Here is a 21,877-nt window from a genome sequence, read left to right on the forward strand (position 1 = left end):
CCCAGGCTGAGGTGCAGGAGCATGATCTCAGCTCACTGCAACCTCCGCCTCCCACGTTCAAGTGATTCTCCTGCCTCAGCCTCCCAAGTAGCTGGGACTACAGGTGCCACCACCACGCCCAGCTAATTTTTCTATCTTTAGTAGAGCCAGGGTTTCACCATGTTGGTGAGGCTGGTCTCGAACTCCTGACCCCAGGTGATCTGCCTGCCTCGGCCTCCCAAAGTGCCGGGATTACAGGCCTGAGCCACCATGCCCATCTTTTTTTTTTTTTTTAATCCTAGTATATAAACTGGTTCCAATAACTACAAGAGTTAAAGTTGATAAACAATACAGTTATCTTCAGAGGGTTATCATAAAAGAAACTAATATTAACAGAAAATGAAAATGGCACAGATTATAAAAATGTACAGTGGGTTGCCACATCTAGAATTCCATGTTGCTGTCACAGGCTATGGATTAGTTAACAGTTGTCACTGTTAAAGAGACTAGCTATGGGATGACTTTAGGAGAGTCGGTGCTTCTGACTCTGTTTCCTCCACAGTGAAATAGCCATAATATGTGTCCTATTATCCACTTCACAGTGATGCTACTATAAAACAAAATAGAGGCTGGGCACAGTAGCTCATGCCTGTAAATCCCAGCATTTTGAGAGGCAGAGACAGGAGAATCACTTAAGGTGGGGAGCTTGAGACCAGCCTGGGCAACAGAGCAAGACCCCACCTATACAAAAAAATATATATAAATATTAACCATGCATGGGGGTACATGCCTGTAGTTCCATCTACACAGGAGGCTGAGATGGGAGAATCACTTGAGCCCAGGAGTTCCAGGTTACAGTGAGCATGATTGAGCCACAGTACTTCAGCCTGGGCAACAGAGTGAGACCCTGTCTCTTAAATTTTTTAAAAAGGATATTTACAGAAAGCTAAAAAGCACTATATAAATCTAAGATGCAATATTACTGACTTTTCCTATTCTAGCTATATCTTTTTGGAAGGAAAAATAAGCTGTCAACTATCAAACTCATTAATTCAACTCCTAATGAACAAAAGACAGCAACAAGATAATCTAAACCAGCTGATAATCCTCAAACTACTTTTATGTGACTTTGAATGGTGCTTTGTATTTTCACTTGAATAGAGCTTTCATAATCTCAATAAATGATAACGGCTATTATTGTTACTATTAACAAAACTGTGTTAACTTTGCTAGGTATTTTCTCAGAACCTTCTAGACTATCTCATTTTTTTTCTTTCTTTTTTTGAGACAGAGTTTTGCTCTTGTCATCCAGGCTAGATTGCAATGGTGCAATCTCGGCTCACTGCAACCTCCACCTCCCAGGTTCAAGCAATTCTCCTACCTCAGCCTCCTGAGTAACTGGGATTACAGCCGCCCACCACCACACCCTGCTAATTTTGTATTTTTAGTAGAGACCGGGTTTCACCATGTTGGCCAAGCTGGTCTTGAACCCCTGAACTCAGGTGATCTGCCGGCCTCGGCCTACCAAAGTATGGGGATTACAGGCATGAACTACCATGCCCAGCTAGACTATCTCATTTTTTAAATCACCACAGTGTACCAAACATGAGGATAATGCAACAGAACTGGCTTCACTCTGCTTATAATACTATAATTAGGGTGAGAATGTTCCACAACATACAATTTAAATCGAATAATCAATTCTCAGCCCAGACATGGTGGCTCATGCCTGTAATCCCAACACTGTGGGAGGCAGAGATGGGCGGATTGCTTGAGCACAGGAGTTCAAGACCAGCCTAGGCAACATGGCAAAACCCCATCTCTACAAAAAAATACAAAAATTAGCCGGCCGTAAGACCCTCATCTCTTAAAAACAAAATAAAGGCAATTTTGCCATTCACAAAGCTATGAGGTAGACTCTATTATTCTTCATGTTCTATAAATCAGTAAACTTAGGCACAAACTTGCCCAAGGCCACGCAACCAGTAAGAGGTGGTGTCAGGATAGCCTGGCTCCAGAATCCTGCTCCCAATCACTACAATATGCTGTCTCACATTTCCAGCTTAAGCTCACTTCATCTTCTTACTCCACTCCTCACGCACAAGTCTAGGTATGGGTATACAGAGACTTATCAGTTCATTCAATAAGCATAAATACATACTACATGCTGAGGGTTAGGCGTACAAAGTGCTAAGTCACAGTCCCTATTCCCAAGAGGCTTACAGTCAAGCAAGGGGTTAAAGACAAGTATACAAATGGCCACAATAAAGAAGAGGCCAGGCACAGTGGCTCACGCCTGTAATCCCTGCACTTTGGGAGGCTAAGGCAGGCAGGTCACCTGAGGTCAGGAGCTCAAGACCAGCCTGGCCAACATGATGAAACCCCATCTCTACAAAAAATTAGCTGGGCGTGGTGGTGGGTGCCTGTAATCCCAGCTACTCGGGAGGCTGAGGCGTGAGAATCACTTGAACCCGGGAGGTGGAGGTTGCAGTGAGCCGTGATCGCACCACTGCACTCCAGCCTGGGTGACAGAGCGAGACTCCATCTCAAAAAAAAAAAAGAAGAAGAAGAAGAAGAATGAGAGCAATGCTAGAGGAGTCTATAACAACGTACTATGGGCCAGGCGCAGTGGCTCACGCCTGTAATCCCAGAACTTTGAGAGGCCGAGGCGGGCAGGTCACCTGAGGTCAGGAGTTCAAGACCAGCCTGGCCAACACGGTGAAACCCCATCTCTACTAAAAAAATACAAAATTAGTCGGGCATTGTGGTAGGCGCCTGTAATCCCAATTACTCAGGAGGCTGAGGCAGGAGAATCGCTTGAACCCAGGAGGCGGAGGTTACAGTGAGCCTAGATTGTGCCATTGCACTCCAGCCTGGGCTACAAGAGCAAAACTCCATCTCAAAAAAACAATGTACTATGGAGACACAAAGAAAAAATATCTAAATGAGACTGGATACTCAGACAAGGCTTCACAGAAAAGACTAAGATCACAATAATGGAAGAAGTCATTTCCAACTTAGCCACCTTAATGGTTAAAAAGACAGAGAGAGAGCTGGCAATTAAACGATCTATAATCCTGGCTCCTTGATCAGAAATTTCAGAAGTTTCAGAAATGCTTAAAACAAAATCAGGCCATGTGTGAGTTATTGCAGAAGCAAAGAAAAGATAACTAACTACCCTTTGCAGTGGGGGAAGCCAAGGGAATGGCAGAAGTTGAGAGAGGGTACGTAGGAGAGGCTGAAAGCAAACAATCTTCGGACTGCCTGGCTTCAAATCTGGACCTGGCCACTCATGGTGGGACCTTGAGAAAGTAACAACTTCTGTGTCTATTTCCTCATCTGTAAATGGGAGTAAGTTCAGTGCCTACCTCATAGGATTGTTGTGAGGGCTGAATGAATTAATACATGTTATGTGCTTCAGTGCCTGACCCATGGTAAGCACCATTACAACTGTTTACTATTATTATTGCTATTATTCCCTGGTCTAAGATGAATCTTCAAAGATGAGAAATTGGAAGGTTGGAAGAGGGGGCAAAAGGCAACATTCGAGGTAGAAGACACAGCATCAGACAAAACACTGAAGCAAGAAACAGCAGAACAACATGTATTTAGTAACTAAAATTACATGGAGTTCAAAGTTGCTGACTAGCATTACAGAGAAACTGCTCTGGCAGCTGTATAGATTAATTTGATGGACAAAACAGAAGACTAGTTATAAAGCTGTGACTATAGCCCAGAGATGATGAAATCTGAAGGCAGTGAAAGATGGTTGTACGAATTCAAGAAACAGCCACAAAATATTTAAGAGATAAAAACTGGTAGAGGCTGGGTGCAGTGAGTGACTCACGCCTGTAATCCCAGCACTGTGGGAGGCCGAGGCAGGCGGATCGTGAGGTCAGGAGATCGAGACCATCCTCGCTAACACGATGAAACCCTGTCTCTATTAAAAACAGAAAAAATTAGTCAGACACGGTGGTGGGCGCCTGTAGTCCCAGCTACTTGGGAGGCTGAGGCAGGAGAATGGCGTGAACCTGGGAGGCGGAGCTTGCAGTGAGCCGAGATCGCGCCACTGCACTCCAGCCTGGGTGACAGAGCAAGACTCCAACTCAAAAAAAAAAAAAAACCTGGTAGAACTCAGTGACTGAGTGAATGTGGAGGATTAAGAAGGGGGAAGTTTATGGCTTGCATGATAGTGCCAACAAATAAAACCGTAAACTCAAAAGCAGAAACAGATTATCAGGTAGTGGGGAGATGAGGAGTTATGTTTCAGACACAATGAGCGGGCTTCAGATGTCTATGGATTACCCCAATAGAGATCCATCAAAACACAAACCTGAGAGCCCAGGAGAAAGGTCTCAGCAAACTTGGGAGACATTAACATGTAAGTGACAGGTAAATCCATAGATGTGAATTTTGCCCAGGGAGAATACATAAGAACAGTAACCTAGGGATAAAACCAAGGAACAGCAATAGTTAAAGGGTAGCCTGAAGAAAAAACAAAAAACAGAAGCTGGAAAAAAAAAAGTCAATCTTTGGCTAGAAGCTGAAGTTAGCTATCCATGCTGTGTAAACTCATGAATTTATAAGCTATTACTTTCTTCACTTTCCCCTCACCTCACATTTCCTAGTAAGAGGTTCACTGCTGGACTGTAAAGTCCTTGAGAGGAAAGGGCATTTGACTTCCTATCACTAATGCCCAATATATATGCCGGGTACACACATGCTTGTAGAATGAACCTGGCTGAGCAGAGAAAAATGGATCATTTCCCATCTATTTAAACAAAAGGCATGTGGAATTCCTAGAACCTAGGGCTGCTTCCAGCCCAGAGCAGAGAAATACAGAACCTGAGGAGAATAGAAGCAGAAAGGAGGCTGACCTTATACATTGTTGGAGAAAATGTAAAATAATGCAGCTGCTTTGAAAAACAGCTTGGCAGTTTCTCAAAATGTTAAACAGAGCGTTACCATATGACCCAGCAACTCCACTCCTAGGAATATACCCAAGAGAACTAAAAACATATGTTCACACGAAAATTTGTATACAAATGTTGACAGTAGTATTCGTAATAACCAAAAGGTAGAAATAACCCAAATGTCCATCAACTGATGAAGAGATAAACAAAATGTGGTACAGACATACAATGGAATATTGTTTGGCAATAAAAAGGAATGAAGTACTGATCCATGCTGCAACATAGATGAACCTTGAAAATACTATACTACATCGAAGGCCACAAACTGTGAATTCCTTGTATATGAAAGGTTCGGAATAGGCAAATCCATAGAGACAGAAAGTAGATTAATGGTTCCCAACAGCAGGAGGAGGAAAAATGGAGTGACTATTAATGAATATGAGATTTCTTTCTGAGGTGACAAAAATGTTCTGGAATTAGTTAATAGTGACAGTTATACAACTTTGTGAATATCCTAAGAGCCATTAAATTGTACATTTTAGAGGTGTGAATTTTATGGTATGCGAATTACGTCTCAATTTTTAAAAAAGAAAGGGGATGGAAACACAGGAAGGCTAGAATCCATGCTACACCCTAGATTTCTTCTAATTCAGGTGATTCAAACACAAGGATACCAACAAAGTACCTAATAAGCAGAATTGGCAACAGTAACCATTAAAATTTTTAAACAATCTGTAATATAAGTTGATTACATCAAATAGACAACAAATTCCTCATGCAAAAATGGCAGTTTCCAAGTCTTCTCTTCTGGGGAAAAGAGAACTGTCATATACCTTAGTGACCTGTGTAAAGGTAACTAACCTACATTTCTAGTTGAAGGAAGTTAATCCTAGTACCAGAAATCCCATCAGAACTTCTGGCTTTGCTGAAGCAAACCCCCACACACTGGAGCAGTTTCTCCTACCAGAGCACCAGACAACATTCTAATCCATACCAGGGGATCCACATGAGAAGCCCCTTATATTATAATATTTTTATATTAAGAAAATACGCCAGGCATAGTGGCTCACTCCTGTAATCCCAGCACTTTGGGAGGCCGAGGCAGGCAGATCACCTGATGTCAGGAGTTCGAGACCAGCCTGGCCAACATGGTGAAACCATCTCTACTAAAAATATGAAAAATTAGCCAGGCGTGGTGGCACGTACCTGTAATCCCAGCTACTCGGGCGGCTGAGGCAAGAGAATTGCTTGAACCCAGGAAGCGGAGGTTGCAGTGAGCCAAGATCATGCCATTGCACTCCAGCTCGGGCAACAAGAGTGAAATTCTGCCTCAAAAAAAAAAGAAAAAAACAAAAAAAATATTGGCCAGGCATAGGGGCTCACACCTGTAAACCCAGCACTTTGGGAGGCAGAGAAGGAAGATCCCTTGAGCCCAGGAGTTCAAGTCCAGCCTGGGCACTATAGCAAGACTCCTTCTCTATTATTTGTATTAAACTTTTTTTTAATTTTTAAAAATTTTTTAGGTTGGGCATGGTGGCTCACGCTTGTAATCCCAGCACTTTGGGAAGCCGAGGCAGGTAGATCACCTGAGGTCAGGAGTTCGAGACCAGCCTGGCCAACATGGTGAAACTCCGTCTTTACTAAACTACAAAAATTAGCCAGGCGTGGTGGTGCACACCTGTAATCTCAGCTACTTGGGAGGCTGAGGCAGGAGAACTGCTTGAACTCGGGAGGCAGAGGTTTCAGTAAGCCAAGATGGTGCCATTGCACTCCAGCCTGGGAAACAGAGCAAGACTCCATTTCAAAAAAAAAAAAAAAAAAGTTTTAAGAAAATTACAGCTATAAAACAAATGCAATTCTTCATAACTGAAGGGAAAAAGGACTTAAGCACACATGCATTTACTACAATTTGAATGCCAATGCCAATATGATCAAAAGAAGCTAAACTCCTACCTCAGTGGGAATGGTGCTCTTAACATTGTTCTGAAACTCCTAATTTCCTTAACTAAAAAAAGGCAGAAAAGTATGCATAATGCAAATTACAAACGCTACAGAGAAAATATATGGAAATCATTTTCCCCGCCCCTCCCTCCCAAAAGAATGTTAGACACACTTTACAGAAACCGTGCTTACTCCAAATAGCTCACCAAGTGAAGGTTACTGTGAAATACTTCAAATTCCATAAGCTCTCTGCACTGCAAAGACTGTGGGAAGAGAATGTTTGAAGCACAGACTAATGGACAGAAAGTACAAATGAAATAAGCCCTGATGCATGACTATCTAAGGAAGTCTAAACTGAAGACTCAATATATTTGTTCTGAAGTTATTAACCAAGCTTCAGTTTCTTAAATACATTCAAAACATCTGGCATATTCTTATAACTCCCAAGTATAAATGACAGAAGTCTGTCATTGAAGATAATTAAAATAATTTATTTTGCCTAGTTTAGGATAGATAAATCTCTATCATAGTTCAGACTTAAGTTTTTGTATTTTGAATTTTTTTATACCACAATGTGAATTCTTATTGTATTTGTTGCCTGTGTTAACAATAATACAAGTTATACCAACTTGTGATTTTTATTTTAATTTTGGGGATGTGTCCATATTTTAACTCAGCAACTTTTAATCCAGTGATCAAAGCTTCATTAGCTTGTACACTGTTTCTCAGGTAAACTGAATTGCCCCATACCAGCATTTTAAGCAAATAAGTAAGTACAAAACAGGCAGAGATTATAAATTAGAGCAGACAAATCTGTATCTTGCCCCACGCCGGTAAAGAGCATTCTATCAATACAGTGAAATGCTAATCTCCTAATTAACAACCTAATTAGGTAATTATGGCTTTGCAGAGGGATGCCGAAATGAAATATGACAACATGGTCACCTCTTTATATGGCACCTGTGGGCCTTTTCAGCTGTCATTGCAAAGAGTGCAATATCAATTTGAACAGATGACAAAGTGCTGTCATTTTTCATTCTGATAATATACAGAATGCTTTGGACAGTAGTTTACAAAAGAAACATCTTGCCTGATATTTTCCTAATTTAAATATGCTCAAATACTTCGGTAAATTTTTTGCATTGTACATAAGAGAATCAGTATGCACATTTGAAAAAAACAAACCTAACTGGCCATCATGCTTAACTGCATAAGCTGAAACTATTTCTTTTCTTTTTTTTTTTCAGACGGAGTTTCGCAGTTGTTGCCCAGCCTGGAATGCAATGGTGCAATCTTGGCTCACTGCAACCTCCACCTCCCGGGTTCAAGTGCTTCTCCTGCCTCAGCCACCTGAGTAGCTGGGATTATAGGCATGTGCCATCACACCCGACTAATTTTGTATTTTTAGTAGAAATGGGGTTTCTACATGTTGGTCAGGCTGGTCTCGAACTCCTAACCTCAGGTGATCCACCTGCCTCAGCCTCCCAAAGTGTTGGGATTACTGTGCCCAGCCTGAAACTATTTCAATTATAAAGTATATGATAATTAGAAAAGAGTAAAAGGCAACAATTCATCATATTTTGACACTCATATTTTTACTAACTACTGCCATCAGAAAAATTGAAATCCAAACAAATTTGATCTTCAACCTTTTTCTCACAAAATAAAAAAAGTGAGACAGACATTCACATTTGTTAAAATAAATTAAAACAGACCAGGCCTGGCCAGGTGCAGTGGTTCATGCCTACAATCCCAACACTTTGGGAGGCCACGGTAGTGCATGCCTGTAGTCCCAGCTGCTGGGGAGGATGAGGTGGGAGGATCGCTTGAGTCCAGGAAGTTGAGGCTGCAGTGAGCCATGATCGTGCCACTGCACTCCAGCCTGGTCAATAGAGCGAGAACCCTGTCTCAAAAAACAAACAAACAAACAAAAAACAAAGCAAATAAAACAACAACAACAACAACAAAACAAAAATATCAGACCTGGCCTGAAAAACTGGAGCAGCCAAAACTAGTTAGGCCTTATAAATGACCTTAACCTTGTTTGATTTGCAAACATAAGCAAAACTTGAGATATGTCTTACAAATGCATATGTGAAAAAAAAAAAAAACAAAAAAAACTTAAGCTTATCTAGTCAGAAGCAGCCAACAAACTTATGTAACTGAGGACTTTCCAATGGTAGTGATCAACTGTATAACTAACCCATCTTCTGTTTTACTTCCACAGTCTTCCTACAAAAGCTTCTCCCGCTTACTTTCCCTCAATGGAGCCCCGGAATCACTTCTGATGTGAAGCTGCCCAATTCATGAATCGCTGTTTGTGCAAATAAACTCTAAAATCTTATGCCTCAGTTTACCTTTTTAACACACATAATTTTCCATACCAAAAAATCACTTGCCAATATGTAAGCATTCAACTCACTATCTCTGTCTACCAAAGGCCAACCTCAACTCCACAGAGATAGGCGTGGACTCCCTCTGAAAGTCAACACGGAGCTGTCACAGGCCTACTCATTGTCCCTGTGGCCACTGAAGAGGTGATGGTAGCACCAGGATAATGATACCACCAATACGAATACAACTCTTCTTCCAGAATACTGTCTTAAATAGGACTTTTGGGGGGAAAAGAAGGCTTAGCTGGGAATAGTAACATCATTTATGTCAGGACATATGAAACCATGTTCTAAGTGCAAAATAAAAGAGGTGAAAACTAACTTGAAAATACAATCCATTTATAACTTCACAATCACCTGCATTAGTGAAAACTATTGGTTAAAATGATGGTCACTGGCTTTACTCATATTTGTTAATATCAATTTTAAACTATGATTTATTTTTAAATAATTTGTTTATCAAAGAACATTTCTAAAACTGAGAAAAATATCAAGTCCTATAATCTCACCACCTATTTCTTTTCTTTGCATAAATGTTTGACATAATTGGGACCATACTTTATAGAGTGTCATATCCTTTTTTCACTTATTATATGGTTAGCATATTAGTATGTCACTAAAATTCTTCTGAAACATCTAAGATGACTATGAATTTTCCATGATTTCTCTAATTTTTATTGAACATTAAGGTTCTAATTTTTGCTATAGTAAATATTGCTGCAGTGAACATCTTTGAACATGAATATCTTTCAACATCTCTGATTTATTTAATAAAGATTCCTAGAAATGGAATTACAAGCTCAAAAGGCATGCATAACTTTTTTTTTTTTTTTTTTTTTGAGACGGAGTCTCGCTCTGTCGCCCAGGCTGGAGTGCAGTGGCGCAATCTCGGCTCACTGCAAGCTCTGCCTCCCGGGTTCACGCTATTCTCCTGCCTCAGCCTCTCCGAGTAGCTGGGACTACAGGCGCCCGCCACCATGCCCGGCTAATTTTTTTGTATTTTTAGTAGAGACGGGGTTTCACCATGGTCTCGATCTCCTGACCTCATGATCCGCCCGCCTCGGCCTCCCAAAGTGCTGGGATTACAAGCGTGAGCCACTGCGCCCAGCCTCTTTTTTTAAAAGCTTGTAATAAATACTGCCAAAGTGCTTTCCAGAAAAGTTTTACTCATTTACATTCCCACTATCAATATGAGTAACCATCTTACCACCAATCTTTATTATCAATGAGTATTAGTATTTTCATTAAATCCTTAAGCTTCATATCGTAACATTATACCTATAATCAAACACTCTCACAATATAATCAATAACAACTTTCTGTAAACATTAAGTTTAAATGAAGGCAAAGGGCCATAATTAATGACAGTCCCAAGACAGGGCCAGTCCCAATATCCAAATCCAGAGCAGCATGGAAAAGTGACCCCCTCCCAAAAAAAAAAAAAAAAAGTTATAGTGCTTTTCAGTACTCTGAGTCAAAACAAAGGTCAAGTCCTAGTTTTGCCACTCGCGCATGCGCGCTCTCGCTCTCTCTATACGTATATACAAAAAGTATATATATATACACACACGTGTATATATATGTGTGTGTATATACATATTCCATCTCAAAATATATAAATATATAATATATAACTATACATAATATATATAAAAATACATAATATACATATTTTATATATATATTTTTTTTTGAGACAGAGTTTCACTCTTGTCACCCAGGCTGGAGTGCAATGGCGCAATCTTGGCTCATGGCAACCTCCGACTCCCGGGTTCAAGCAATTCTCCTGCCTCAGCCTCCCACGTAACTGGGACTACAGGCATGTGTGTGCCACCACGCCTGGCAAATTTTTGTATTTTTAGTAGAGACAAGGTTTCGCCATGTTGGCCAGGTTGGTCTTGAACTCCTGACCTCAGGTGATCCACCTGCCTCAGCCTCCCAAAGTGCTGGGATTACAGGCATGAGCCACCGCACCCGGCCCGGTAGCTCTATATTTTTATTAATAATTACATTACTTCTCTAAGCTTCAGTTTCGGCATTTGTAAAATGGGGACGGGGATAACATAATATCCCTTTTCTAACAAGGGGCAGTTACAGGCACAAAAAAGATAATATAAACACTTGGAAGTGTTTCTTGTTACTCAGCAGATCAATTCATATAATAACTTAAAAACAGCATCCTGAAGTCCTTCTTTCAATACAGTAGGTAGGTGCACTAATTTACAAAACACAACCAGAAATTAACAAATTTCATGATCCAGACATGAAAATGAGTCTCACTCTTTTATAACCACTCCATCAAATCATTGCTTATTACATCATGTTAACATCCTGAATGTCTTATGCCCTGAATGCCAGTAGAGGTTGGTATCCCTTATCTAAAATGCTTGGGACCAGAAGTGTTTCAGACTCTGGATTTTCTTTGAATTTTGGAATATTTTCATATATATCATGCAGTATCTTGGGGATGAGACACAAGTCTAAACATGCAATTCACTTATATTTCATATACACTTTACACACATAGCCTGAAGGTAATTTTATACAAATTTTTTTTTTCTTTTTTGAGGCAGGGTCTCCCTCTGTCATCCAGGCTGGAGTGCAGGAGCACAATCATGGCTCACTGCAGCCTTGACACCCCGGGCTCAAACAATCCTCCTGCCTCGGCCTCCCAAGTAGCTGGGACTACAGGCACACACCACCACACCAAGCTAATTGTTTTGATTTTTAGTAGAGACGAGGTCTTGCTGTGTTGCCCAGGCTAGTCTCTAACTCCTGAACTCAAGCAATCCTCCCACCTTGGCCTCCCAGGATTACTGGTTATGAGCCACCTCACCCAGCCAGTATTTTTAATAATTTTATGCATGAAATAAAGTTTTAACTGCAACCTGTCACATGAGGTCAGGTGTAGAATTTTCCAATTGTGGCATCATGTCGATTCAAAAAGTTTTGAATTTTGAAGGATTTTTTATTTTTTTTTTTTTTTAGACAGTCTTGCTCTGATGCCCAGGCTGGAGTACAGTGGTGCAATCATGGCTCACAGCAGCCTCAGCCCCCTGGGCTCAAGCAATCCTCCCACCTCAGCCTGGAACTACAGATGTGCACCACCATGCCTGGCTAAATTTTTTGTAGAGACAGGGTTTCATTATTTTGCCCAGGCTGCTCTTGAACTCCCAAGCTCAAGCGATCCACTCATCTTGGCCTCCCAAAGTGCTGGGATTAAAGGTGTGAGCCAGCAAATCTGGCCCAGATTTTGAATATTTTGAGTAGGGATGCTCAGCCTGGACCTGCATCTCTCCAGAAGCATCACAGAACTTACAACGTACTTATATATATTGTTTCATTTAGTCCTCACTAAGGACTATGTGAGATTGGCATTACTGTCCCCATTTTGCAGACTGTCCAGCTTACAGACTGACAAAGCCAATAATCAAATCCAAGTGGATTTGGGGCCCAAAGCCCCATGTCACACTGCTTAAAATTCAAGTCTGCACTTCAGTTCTTCGTTAGTCTCCTTTATGTCAGTAACTAACATTCAGATTAAATATTTGCTTTATTTTCAAAAGAAAACCATTCCTTCAAACAATTTTCTACCAATTTCTCTGCTGAAATGGTACTTATTTATAACACAGTACCTTAAAATGAGTCCATAAGGAACTGGAAAATGTTATTTTTTTGAAGTTTTACACATTCAGTACACTTTGCATCAATAAAAAAAGTATATTCATAAAAGTATACTCAAGTATAGGATATTAAGAATCTAACACTGCATATATTTAGGCATAAATGTAACATAACATTCCACTTATTTCACAAGCAATTACTATAACTTAATTCCAATAGTTATTCTAATACCTTCTTGTTCTTTCTAGAATTTCAGGTTTGTTTTTTAAGTGGTTTCTCCCATTTTTCTCACTTTCAATTACATAAAACTGTATTCTACTTTCAGTCCAAATTTTGTGTTGCCTATATTAAATCCATTTCCCCAATATATCTAGACTGCTGCCAACTAAAGTTAATAAATTTTGAATGACTGCTCAGGATTTATTCTCTTTATTTTTATATTCTATGTTATTTCCTTATACAATAGAGTATGAATGAAAACAAGTATCTACAAGACCAGTATTTCTTCAATTTTCACCTTGTGAAAGCTGGGTGTTAAAATAAAAATAAATTAAACTCTTGGGCTGGGAACTCCCTGACCATATTTCTCTCACCGTGCTGGGTGTCTCTATGCCCCCTTTCAATCTTGAGTATTATAGTCAATAGGCACTGCATGCACTGGGGGAGCACCTGGCCCATCAAGGGCCTTTCCCAGAGGAAGTAATGAATAAAGAACAGATGAAGAGCTGAGTCACTACTCCTGACCTGCCAGCAAGAGAGGAGGCGCAGCATTTTAAATTTGAGTCATCTCCACTGGAGTCCGCCAGTAATCAGTTGTGTGACTTTAAGCATATCAATTAGAAACAGAAAGATTGGCATCCCCAAAAGAAAACCATTCTTTCAATTTTCTACCAATTTCTCTGCTGAAATGGTACTTATTTGTAACACAGTACCTTAAATGAGTCCGTAGGGAACCAGGAAAATGTTATTTTTTTGAAGTTTTACACATTCAGTACACTTTGCATCAATAATAAAAGTATATTAGTAAAAGTATATTCAAGTATAGGATATTATGAATTGAATTTCAGCAAGACTTGAATTTTACTCCTCATTATTTATCCAAAAAGGAAAAAAGATCCGAGAATTTGTAAGTGACGTGACCAGACTCCAAAGGCTGTTAGTGGTATCCGCATATTCAGGATGCAAATCCCTCTCTAGTCAACTGCACTTTCTACCAAACTGTGATTCACTGGCTGTTAGTGGTACCCGCATATTCAGGATGCAAAACCCTCTCTAGTCAACTGCTCTTTCCACTAAACTGTGATTCACTGGGTGCCGATTTCTTCATCTCAAAAGGTGATGATTACCCCCTTTGTAATACTGCCTATCTCATAGGACTATGAAGACTAAAGAAAATAAGGTATACAAGAGCATTTAACAAATTTACCATACCACTTCATACTATTGTGGAGAGGGCCAAGAGACAAGAAATCTGGTAGCATTTAAGTGCTAAGAGCACAAAATAGAAGTGTTATAAGGTCATCTCACCAGCCAGATCTATACTTTAGCTTGATTATACAATAAAAGCATTCACCTTGCCACTCTCCAAAACTATCAGTGCAAGCTACAATGCCCCCTCACACTGGCAATCTACCATGAGACTTCTAATCAATAATCAAAACATTGTATTGTACTTCCTGCTCCGAACACCAGGTACCAAAATTTCAGCGGCCAGGTAGGTTGGAGTTCACAATCAGGCAGCCTAGAATTACACTCAGCCCACAAATATGTTTTGATCAACATAATTTTTAATGGCAAATTTTTAAACTAAATACATTAAAATCCACCACATGCAGTGGCTCACACCTGTAATCCTAACAATTTGGGAGGCCGTGGCAGGAGTATTGTTTGAAGGCAGGAGTTCAAGACCAGCCTAGGCAACATAAATAGACACCGTCTCTACAAAATTTTTTTAGAAAACTAGGCCAGGTGCAGTGGCTCACGCCTGTAGTCCCAGCACTTTGGCAGGCCAAGGCAGGTGCATCACCCGAGGTCGGGAGTTCGAGACCAGCCTGAACAACATGCAGAAACCCCCTCTACTAAAAATACAACATTAGCCAGGCGTGGTGGCGCATGCCTGTAATCCCAGCTACTCGGGAGGCTGAGGCAGGAGAACTGCTTGAACCCAGGAGGTGGAGGTTGCAGTGAGTCAAGATTGTGCCACTGCACTCCAGCCTGGGCAACAAGCAAAACTCCTTCATAAAAAAAAAAAATTAAAGCAACAAATAGCTAGTACATGGCCAGACCCAATGGCTCACCCCTGTAATCCCAGCACTTTGAGAGCCTGAGGCAGGCGGATCACTTGAGGTCAGGAGTTCAAGACCAGCCTGGCCAACACGGCAAAACCCTGTCTCTACTAAAAATACAAAAATTAGCTGGGCATGTTCATGGGCACCTGTAGTTCCAGCTACTCAGGAGGCTGAGGCAAGAGAATCGCTTGAACCCAGGAGGCGGACGTTGCAGTGAGCCAATATCACGCCACTGCACTCCAGCCTGGGCAACAAGAGCGAGACTCTGTCTCAAAAAAAAAAAAAAAAAAAAAACTAGCTACACATAGTGGCATGCGCCTGTAGTCCTAGCTACTGGGGAGGCAGAGGTGGGAGGATCGCTGGAGCCCAGAATTCATGGCCGTAGTGAGCTATTACCATGAAACTGCACTCCAGCCTGATAGGACGATACTCTGTCTCTAAAAGTTAAATAAATAAATAAATAAATAAATAAGAATACATTAAAATCCAGATATCCAGCATCTTTTCCAAAAAGTGTCAAAAGATCCAAGGACACTGGGCCCACTTCCTCACATGGCAACAAGCAAGTGGAGCTGAGCGGCAACTGTCCCCTTTAGTTTGGGCCCGTGCTCTCCAGTTCATCAAGGCCCAGCCTACTCATCCTAGTACATAACAGGCATCGGACTTGGAGACCACTGAGGAAGATGCTCAAACAGAACAATAATAATAGTTTAATGAAGATTTGTTTACTCTTTCTTGGCCAGTTTTTTGTGGCTCTATCACACATTAGCTGTGTGACTCTTAAGTAACATATTTAACCACTAAGTCTCTTAAATTTAACACAAGCTGAAATATGATGACTTCTGAGTCAAAAAACTTCACAAAAACTTCAAACTCACAGAAACAAGTCAGGGCACCTCCCATAGGGAAAAAAACGTAATGTGGCCAGGAATGGTGGGTGGCTCACGCCTGTAATCCCAGCAATTTGAGAGCCCGAGGCAGGCGGATCACTTGAGGTCAGGAGTTCGAGACCAGCCTGGCCAACACAGCAAAACCCTGTCTCTACTAAAAACACAACAATTGGCAAGGATGGTGGCACCTGCCTATAGTCCCAGCTACTTGGGAGGCTGAGGCACGAGAATCTCTCGAACCCAGGAGGCAGAGGTTGCAGTCAGCCAAGATCATGCCACTGCACTCCACCCTGGGTGATAGAGCAAGACTGTCTCAAAAAAAAAAAAAGTAATGTGACAGAAGTCCTTGTCATATAATAATTTGACATCTACGACTGCATCCTTAACAGTAAGGCCTATACATCAGAATAACAGATTGCTGGCAAATTATCTTAGCCTGAATCATACAAATCCACTCAACTGAAAAGGTTTCTGAAGTCTTCGGGTATAAGTCAATAAGCAAAACAAGCTCCCCCACCCAAAAAAGAAAAACATTTAAAGTAACAGATTAGGCTATGAGCTCCTTTAGTGCAGAGGCCACTTCCATTCCTCGTGATCCCTCCTGTCTCACAGTGACTGGCACACTGAAGCTACAGCTCAAGGGCAAGTTTCTCTCTGAAGTCTTTCCAGAAGGTCCCCATCCACATCACAAAGAACAAGCAACATGGTGTAGTAATGAAGAGTGCAGATCTCAGTGTTCAGCAGATAATCCCCTCTATCTTACAGCTCTACCAGCAGCATAAACTCAAGGAAGTTATTCAAGGTCTCTGTGCCCCAGTTTCCTCATCTGTAAAATCAGGATGCTAATAACACTTCTCACACAAGAAAAAAATGAGATAAAGCATTTAACATCACACCAGCAGAGTAAGTACTCATTACCTACCATCATCAGTGTTCCCTTCTCAGTGTTCTATGGTACCCCCGGGGACGTCTACCTTAGAACCCACAGTACTTTATTATAATTCACCTGCGCGCACACACACATCTCCTCTACTAGAATGTCAATAACCTCAGGATAGGGACCCAATTTTACTTCTTTTTGTATCCCCAAGGTCTAACATTTTGCTTGGCACTGCTGAAATGAATCACAGATCCTCGAAGTTTTTATTAACTGGAAAAGTTATTAGCAGAAACTGGAATTTACCTCCCTTGCCTGGTACTCAAGCCCTCACTGACTCTGACCCCTACTGCCCCTCCAACTTCACATCCTTGTACCCTGCTAAAAGAAGCAATGACTTGCTTGACTCAGGCTGTAAACTCATTCACCACTCTAAAACCATGCCTCAAGCATTATACCTTTGTATCTTATAGCTATTTATTTCGGGGGACTTTACCACATACCAGGCCCTTTATCCCCATTAGTCCAATAAATATTCACAACAGTCCATGTGGTCAATATTATTCCCTAGCCCAACCCCTAGTTGAAGAAAATGATGCTTGGAGTTATGTGCCGAAGGTCACATATCCTGTAAGAACAGGGACCAGGAATTGAATCCAGAGTCCATGCTTATTTTCTACAGACTGTCTTCTCTGCTCATATTCAAAGCTGAGCTAACCTACCTGCCATTTCCTTGCCTTGGAAGAGCGCAGTCTTTACATTTAAAAGATTTCTGTACCATTCATTTTAACATTCATATGTTTTGTCCTATATACCTTTTTGTTTCAATATGTACTTGCATAAAAACAGAGAGATGATGTGAGAAAAAGGCAAGACATGTAATGGAAAAAGCACAGATTTAGGCATCAGACAGACCTGGGTTTGAATCCTGGCTCTGTCTCGTATCAGCTGTGTAATTTATTATGGGTCTTCCTAATCTGTAAATTGAGGTTAAAATGATTAAACAATAGAAACCCCTATATAATACCCAAATACTCAAAGTTTAGTTTACCTCAAATTATGAAGCACTACCTGGCCACATCCCATCCCTCAAAGGTGAATAACCCATTCCCCTCCCGCACTACCACTGTCACAAGAACTCTCACACAGTGTACTTATCACGGTGTTAGAATTATTCATTTCCCTTATCTCTCTTTCACTAAATTGAGCTCCCTGACAGCAAAAACTGAATCTTATTTATCTCTAATTGCCTAGCATGGTACCTGGCATATATATATACATATCCATATTCAGTAAACATTTGCTAAGTTAAATAATTGTAGATAAAAATGAGCGCTTATAGAATTCTAGAGGAAAAATCATTTCCAGGTGGGGTTGTCCTGAATTGGTTGGGAGAGGCCAACTCAGCTGAGCCGCGGGAAGCATCTCAATAGACTGAAAGAGAAAAGGGGAAACCTAGGCAAGATAGGGAGAATGTTCTACAAAAATCGATGGAATAGGAAAGAACAAAAATGATTAGAGATCCTACTTATTTAGAGTAATGGATCAGGATGGGGTAATTAAAGAAGAAGACCTTTTCAAGCATAACTGGAAAGGTAACCAGGAGCCAGATTAGCAGATGTAAGGGAGTGTAAGTGCAGTCTGGGACACACAGTAGTTGAAGGTAGGCATGAGCACACAGATGAATGGGAAAGGGCTACCAGCATGCCCTAAATCCCGCAGGTGTGTAAACTGAAAAACATGAAAACAATTATTGCTTCACCAAGAACTCTTTCCGTGTTTACTAGGCATCTTGTGTGGGCTCATAAAATATACGGAATAAAACCCGTATCTAGGCTTCTGCTCAAGTGGGTTTTAACATTACGGATCCACCCCTTCTGCTTGTCAGAGAATGAGAACGCTGCTTTTTTTAAACCAATGTGTCTCCATTTGACTCTTCACACCTGGGAAAGTTTTGAACTTTGCCGATTTGGGTTTATAACAACATGGTGCTTTGCACACTGCCAGGTACTGTGGTGGGCTTCCAAAGTGACTTTCGTTCATTCAAAAGGAATTTTTAACCAATTTCTGAGTCAATTTGGGGGTCTCTGGTTAAAGTCATACTCTTGTTTACACTACAATCTCTTCTTCCCAGCCTTAAACAAACCTAAAGGACTCCTTGCCACTCCCATAAACAAAGAATTAATCAAAGTTCCAGCAATACTGTAGCTAGAAAAAAGTCTGTAAGGCTGTTAACCTCTTTACGGGGGATGGGGAGAAGGGACGCAAGGAAATGAGGACCACACAGTCAACGCTTGAAAACCTTGATTTTCACATTATGAAGACCAGGGCACCTAGATATTGCCAAGTGCAGGACCAGAAGCCGCCGGAGTCAACTACACCCCCCACCTCCACACTACCAGGTCTGCTGGCTTCTTTTCCCCTAAACCACACACCCGCCTCAGACTCCTGACAGCCTCCAGTTCTGGAAACGGCCAGGAAACGAATGCTCCCAGGCCACCTGAACAAGGGCCCGGCAGGCGGCCCGCTGGGCAGCGCTGAAACTGGAGAGGTGAGAGGGTCGCCAGGTGGGCAGGCTGGTGGGCTGACGGACGGGCGGGGAGCTGGCGGCTGGGGCAACCTTTACCTGAAGCTGCTTCCACACTACGGGCCGGGTCGGCCCCGGGACACGTTCCTGAGTGGAGGGCCCGGCTCCCCCACGCCTCCCGGCCCCTGCCCCCGAGCTCTGCACTCTCGGGATCCACGGGGACCGGCGCTCCTCCCGGCCCGCTCAGCTGCCGCTTCCCGGGTTCGCCCTCATGCCCCAGCTGCTCGCCGCCGCCGGCCGGCCGAGCAGCAGCCCTATTACCCCGAGCCGCACACGACCCGGAACCACACCCCGGCGTTCCGGAAGTCCCCGACCGGGAAGGAGCCTCTGGCTGGGGACGTAGTGCGCAAGCCCCAGAGCTGAAAGCAAGGAGCCGTAGCTTCCCGCGGGGCGGGGCCAGGAGGGAGGCCGGGCGCATGCGCGCCGCTTCTCCAGTGCAGGGAAAGGCCTGAGTCGGAGACTTAGTTCTGGCGAGATGCGCCAGTGCCTGGACTTGCCTTGAGCAGCAATCCGTGTTAGGCTTCTCCATCGAATCTTCTTTCTCCCCATTTCCACGGAGAAAAGCCCTTTGTTCGTCCAGAAATGAGTGATGAGGCAGCTTAGCCTCTCTGAGAAAGACCTGGGTTCTTACAGCTCTTACAACTTGCTGTGTGTCGTAGGATGTGACATCTCTCCTCTCTGAGCCTCGGGTTTTCCCATCCAGGGCAATAGTTTCAACTTTAGAGTATATTGCTGTGGGAATCGAATGGGATGATGCTTGAAAAACACCCAGCATAGTGCCTGACACATAATAAACATGCAGTCAATGTTAGTTATTTCTATTATAATATCTGTAACATGGAGGTGATGATAATCTTCCTCAAGCCCTGCTGGGAGGTTTCCAGGAGATGTAGGAGGACTGGCACAGGGCAGAAGTTCAGTGTCGTCTCATGCTGCTCCCTTCCTCTCTCACGGAGGAAATCAGTAGAGAAAGCCACGATGAAGGGGGAAAAAGGATTCAGGGAGTGCAGTGAGAGTGTTCTCCCACCTGAAAGATGCTTGGGGAAGTCTCTCAAAAACGCACCTTAGCAAAAGGAAAAAGTCAAGGTTGAATTTCAGCCCTGAGGGACCCCTGCCCAATTTTAAACTCATTAATAAATATGCCATGGGGCCAGGCACGGTGGCTCACACCTGTAATCCCAGCACTTTGGGAGACCGAGGAGGGCAGATCACTTGAGGTCAGGAGTTTGAGACCAGCCTGGCCAACATGGTGAAACCCTGTCTCTAATAAAAATACAAAAATTAGTCTGGCGTGGTGGTCTGCACCTGTAGTCCCAGCTACTCAGGAGGCTTAGGCAGAAGAATGGCTTGAACCCAGGAGGCAGAGGTTGCAGGGAGCCAAGATCAGGCCACTGCACTCCAGCCTAGGTGACGGAGACTTTGTCTTAAAACAACAAAAAAAAAACAAAAAACACCGTGGGTCTACCCATGTATTTCAAATATGGTCATCCGTCGCTTAATGATGAGGACACGAGAAATGCATTGTTAGCTGATTTTGTGGTTGTGTAAACATCGTAGAATGTACTTACACAGTGTCAGAGCCTACTACACACCTAGGCTGTTTGGTATTAGCCTATTGCTTCTAGGCTGCACACCTGTACAGCATGTTACTGTACCAAATACTGTAGGCAATTCTAACACAATGGTATTTGTGTACCTAAACATCTCTAAATGCAGAAAAGGTACAATTAGAAGAATATGTTATAACCTTAGGGGACCACCGTCTTATATGCACTCTGTCATTGACCAAAACATACTCATTCCATGCATGACTGTACATGATTGATCTTCTTACTACACCCCATTACTGTATGTAATTGGTATCTTACCACATATCTATACTGGGGAGAATAGTGCACCTCAACACCCAGACACACTCTTGCACACACACTACCACAGTTCCATCAGGGACCTGTCAGAGGCACTCTAACAAAGCAGCAGGTGTGAACAAGTTTGGATATTTGATTTTCTGAGGTCACCAGGTTATCTATTCCTTCCTAAATCTTACTCTCAATTTTCCTCTCTCTCTCTCTCTCTCGAGTTCCAATCTGAAGCACAGCTGCCTGTCTCCTAGACACATAAAACTCAACCTATCTAAAACTGCTAAGCAGTTATAAATTCTAAAGAGTAAATATTTCCTAGCATTTTGAGAGGCCAAGGCAGGAAGATCATCTGAGCCCAGGAGTTCGAGACCAGCCTAGGCAACATGGTGAGACCCCATCACTACCTTAAAAAATGTATCTCTATATAGGCCGGGCACGGTGGCTCATGCCTGTAATCCCAGCACTTTGGAAGGCCAAGGGGGGCGGATCACAAGGTCTGGAGACCAAGACCATCCTGTCTAAC

The 21,877-nt window shown here is 42.3% G+C and overlaps 1 protein-coding gene across 3 annotated transcripts in view; it reads right to left on the reverse strand.

Moving 5' to 3' along the window:
- Positions 1-19,803, reverse strand: part of MAPKAP1 (MAPK associated protein 1) — a 266,480-nt gene extending 246,677 nt beyond the window's left edge. Inside the window, exons 1-2 of one of the 3 annotated variants that reach the window (XM_030817824.1) lie at positions 19,532-19,768; positions 17,821-17,882 (exon numbers count right to left, since the gene is read on the reverse strand). The gene's annotated coding sequence lies outside the window, so the exon portion shown is untranslated. Of the gene's footprint in view, positions 1-17,820; positions 17,883-19,531 lie in introns of all 3 variants that reach the window. The other 2 variants (XM_030817823.1, XM_030817825.1) reach the window with 2 other exon arrangements.
- Positions 19,804-21,877: the final 2,074 nt, after the last annotated feature.

Source organism: Nomascus leucogenys, chromosome 8 (assembly GCF_006542625.1).
Source record: "Nomascus leucogenys isolate Asia chromosome 8, Asia_NLE_v1, whole genome shotgun sequence".
NCBI lineage: Eukaryota > Metazoa > Chordata > Mammalia > Primates > Hylobatidae > Nomascus > Nomascus leucogenys.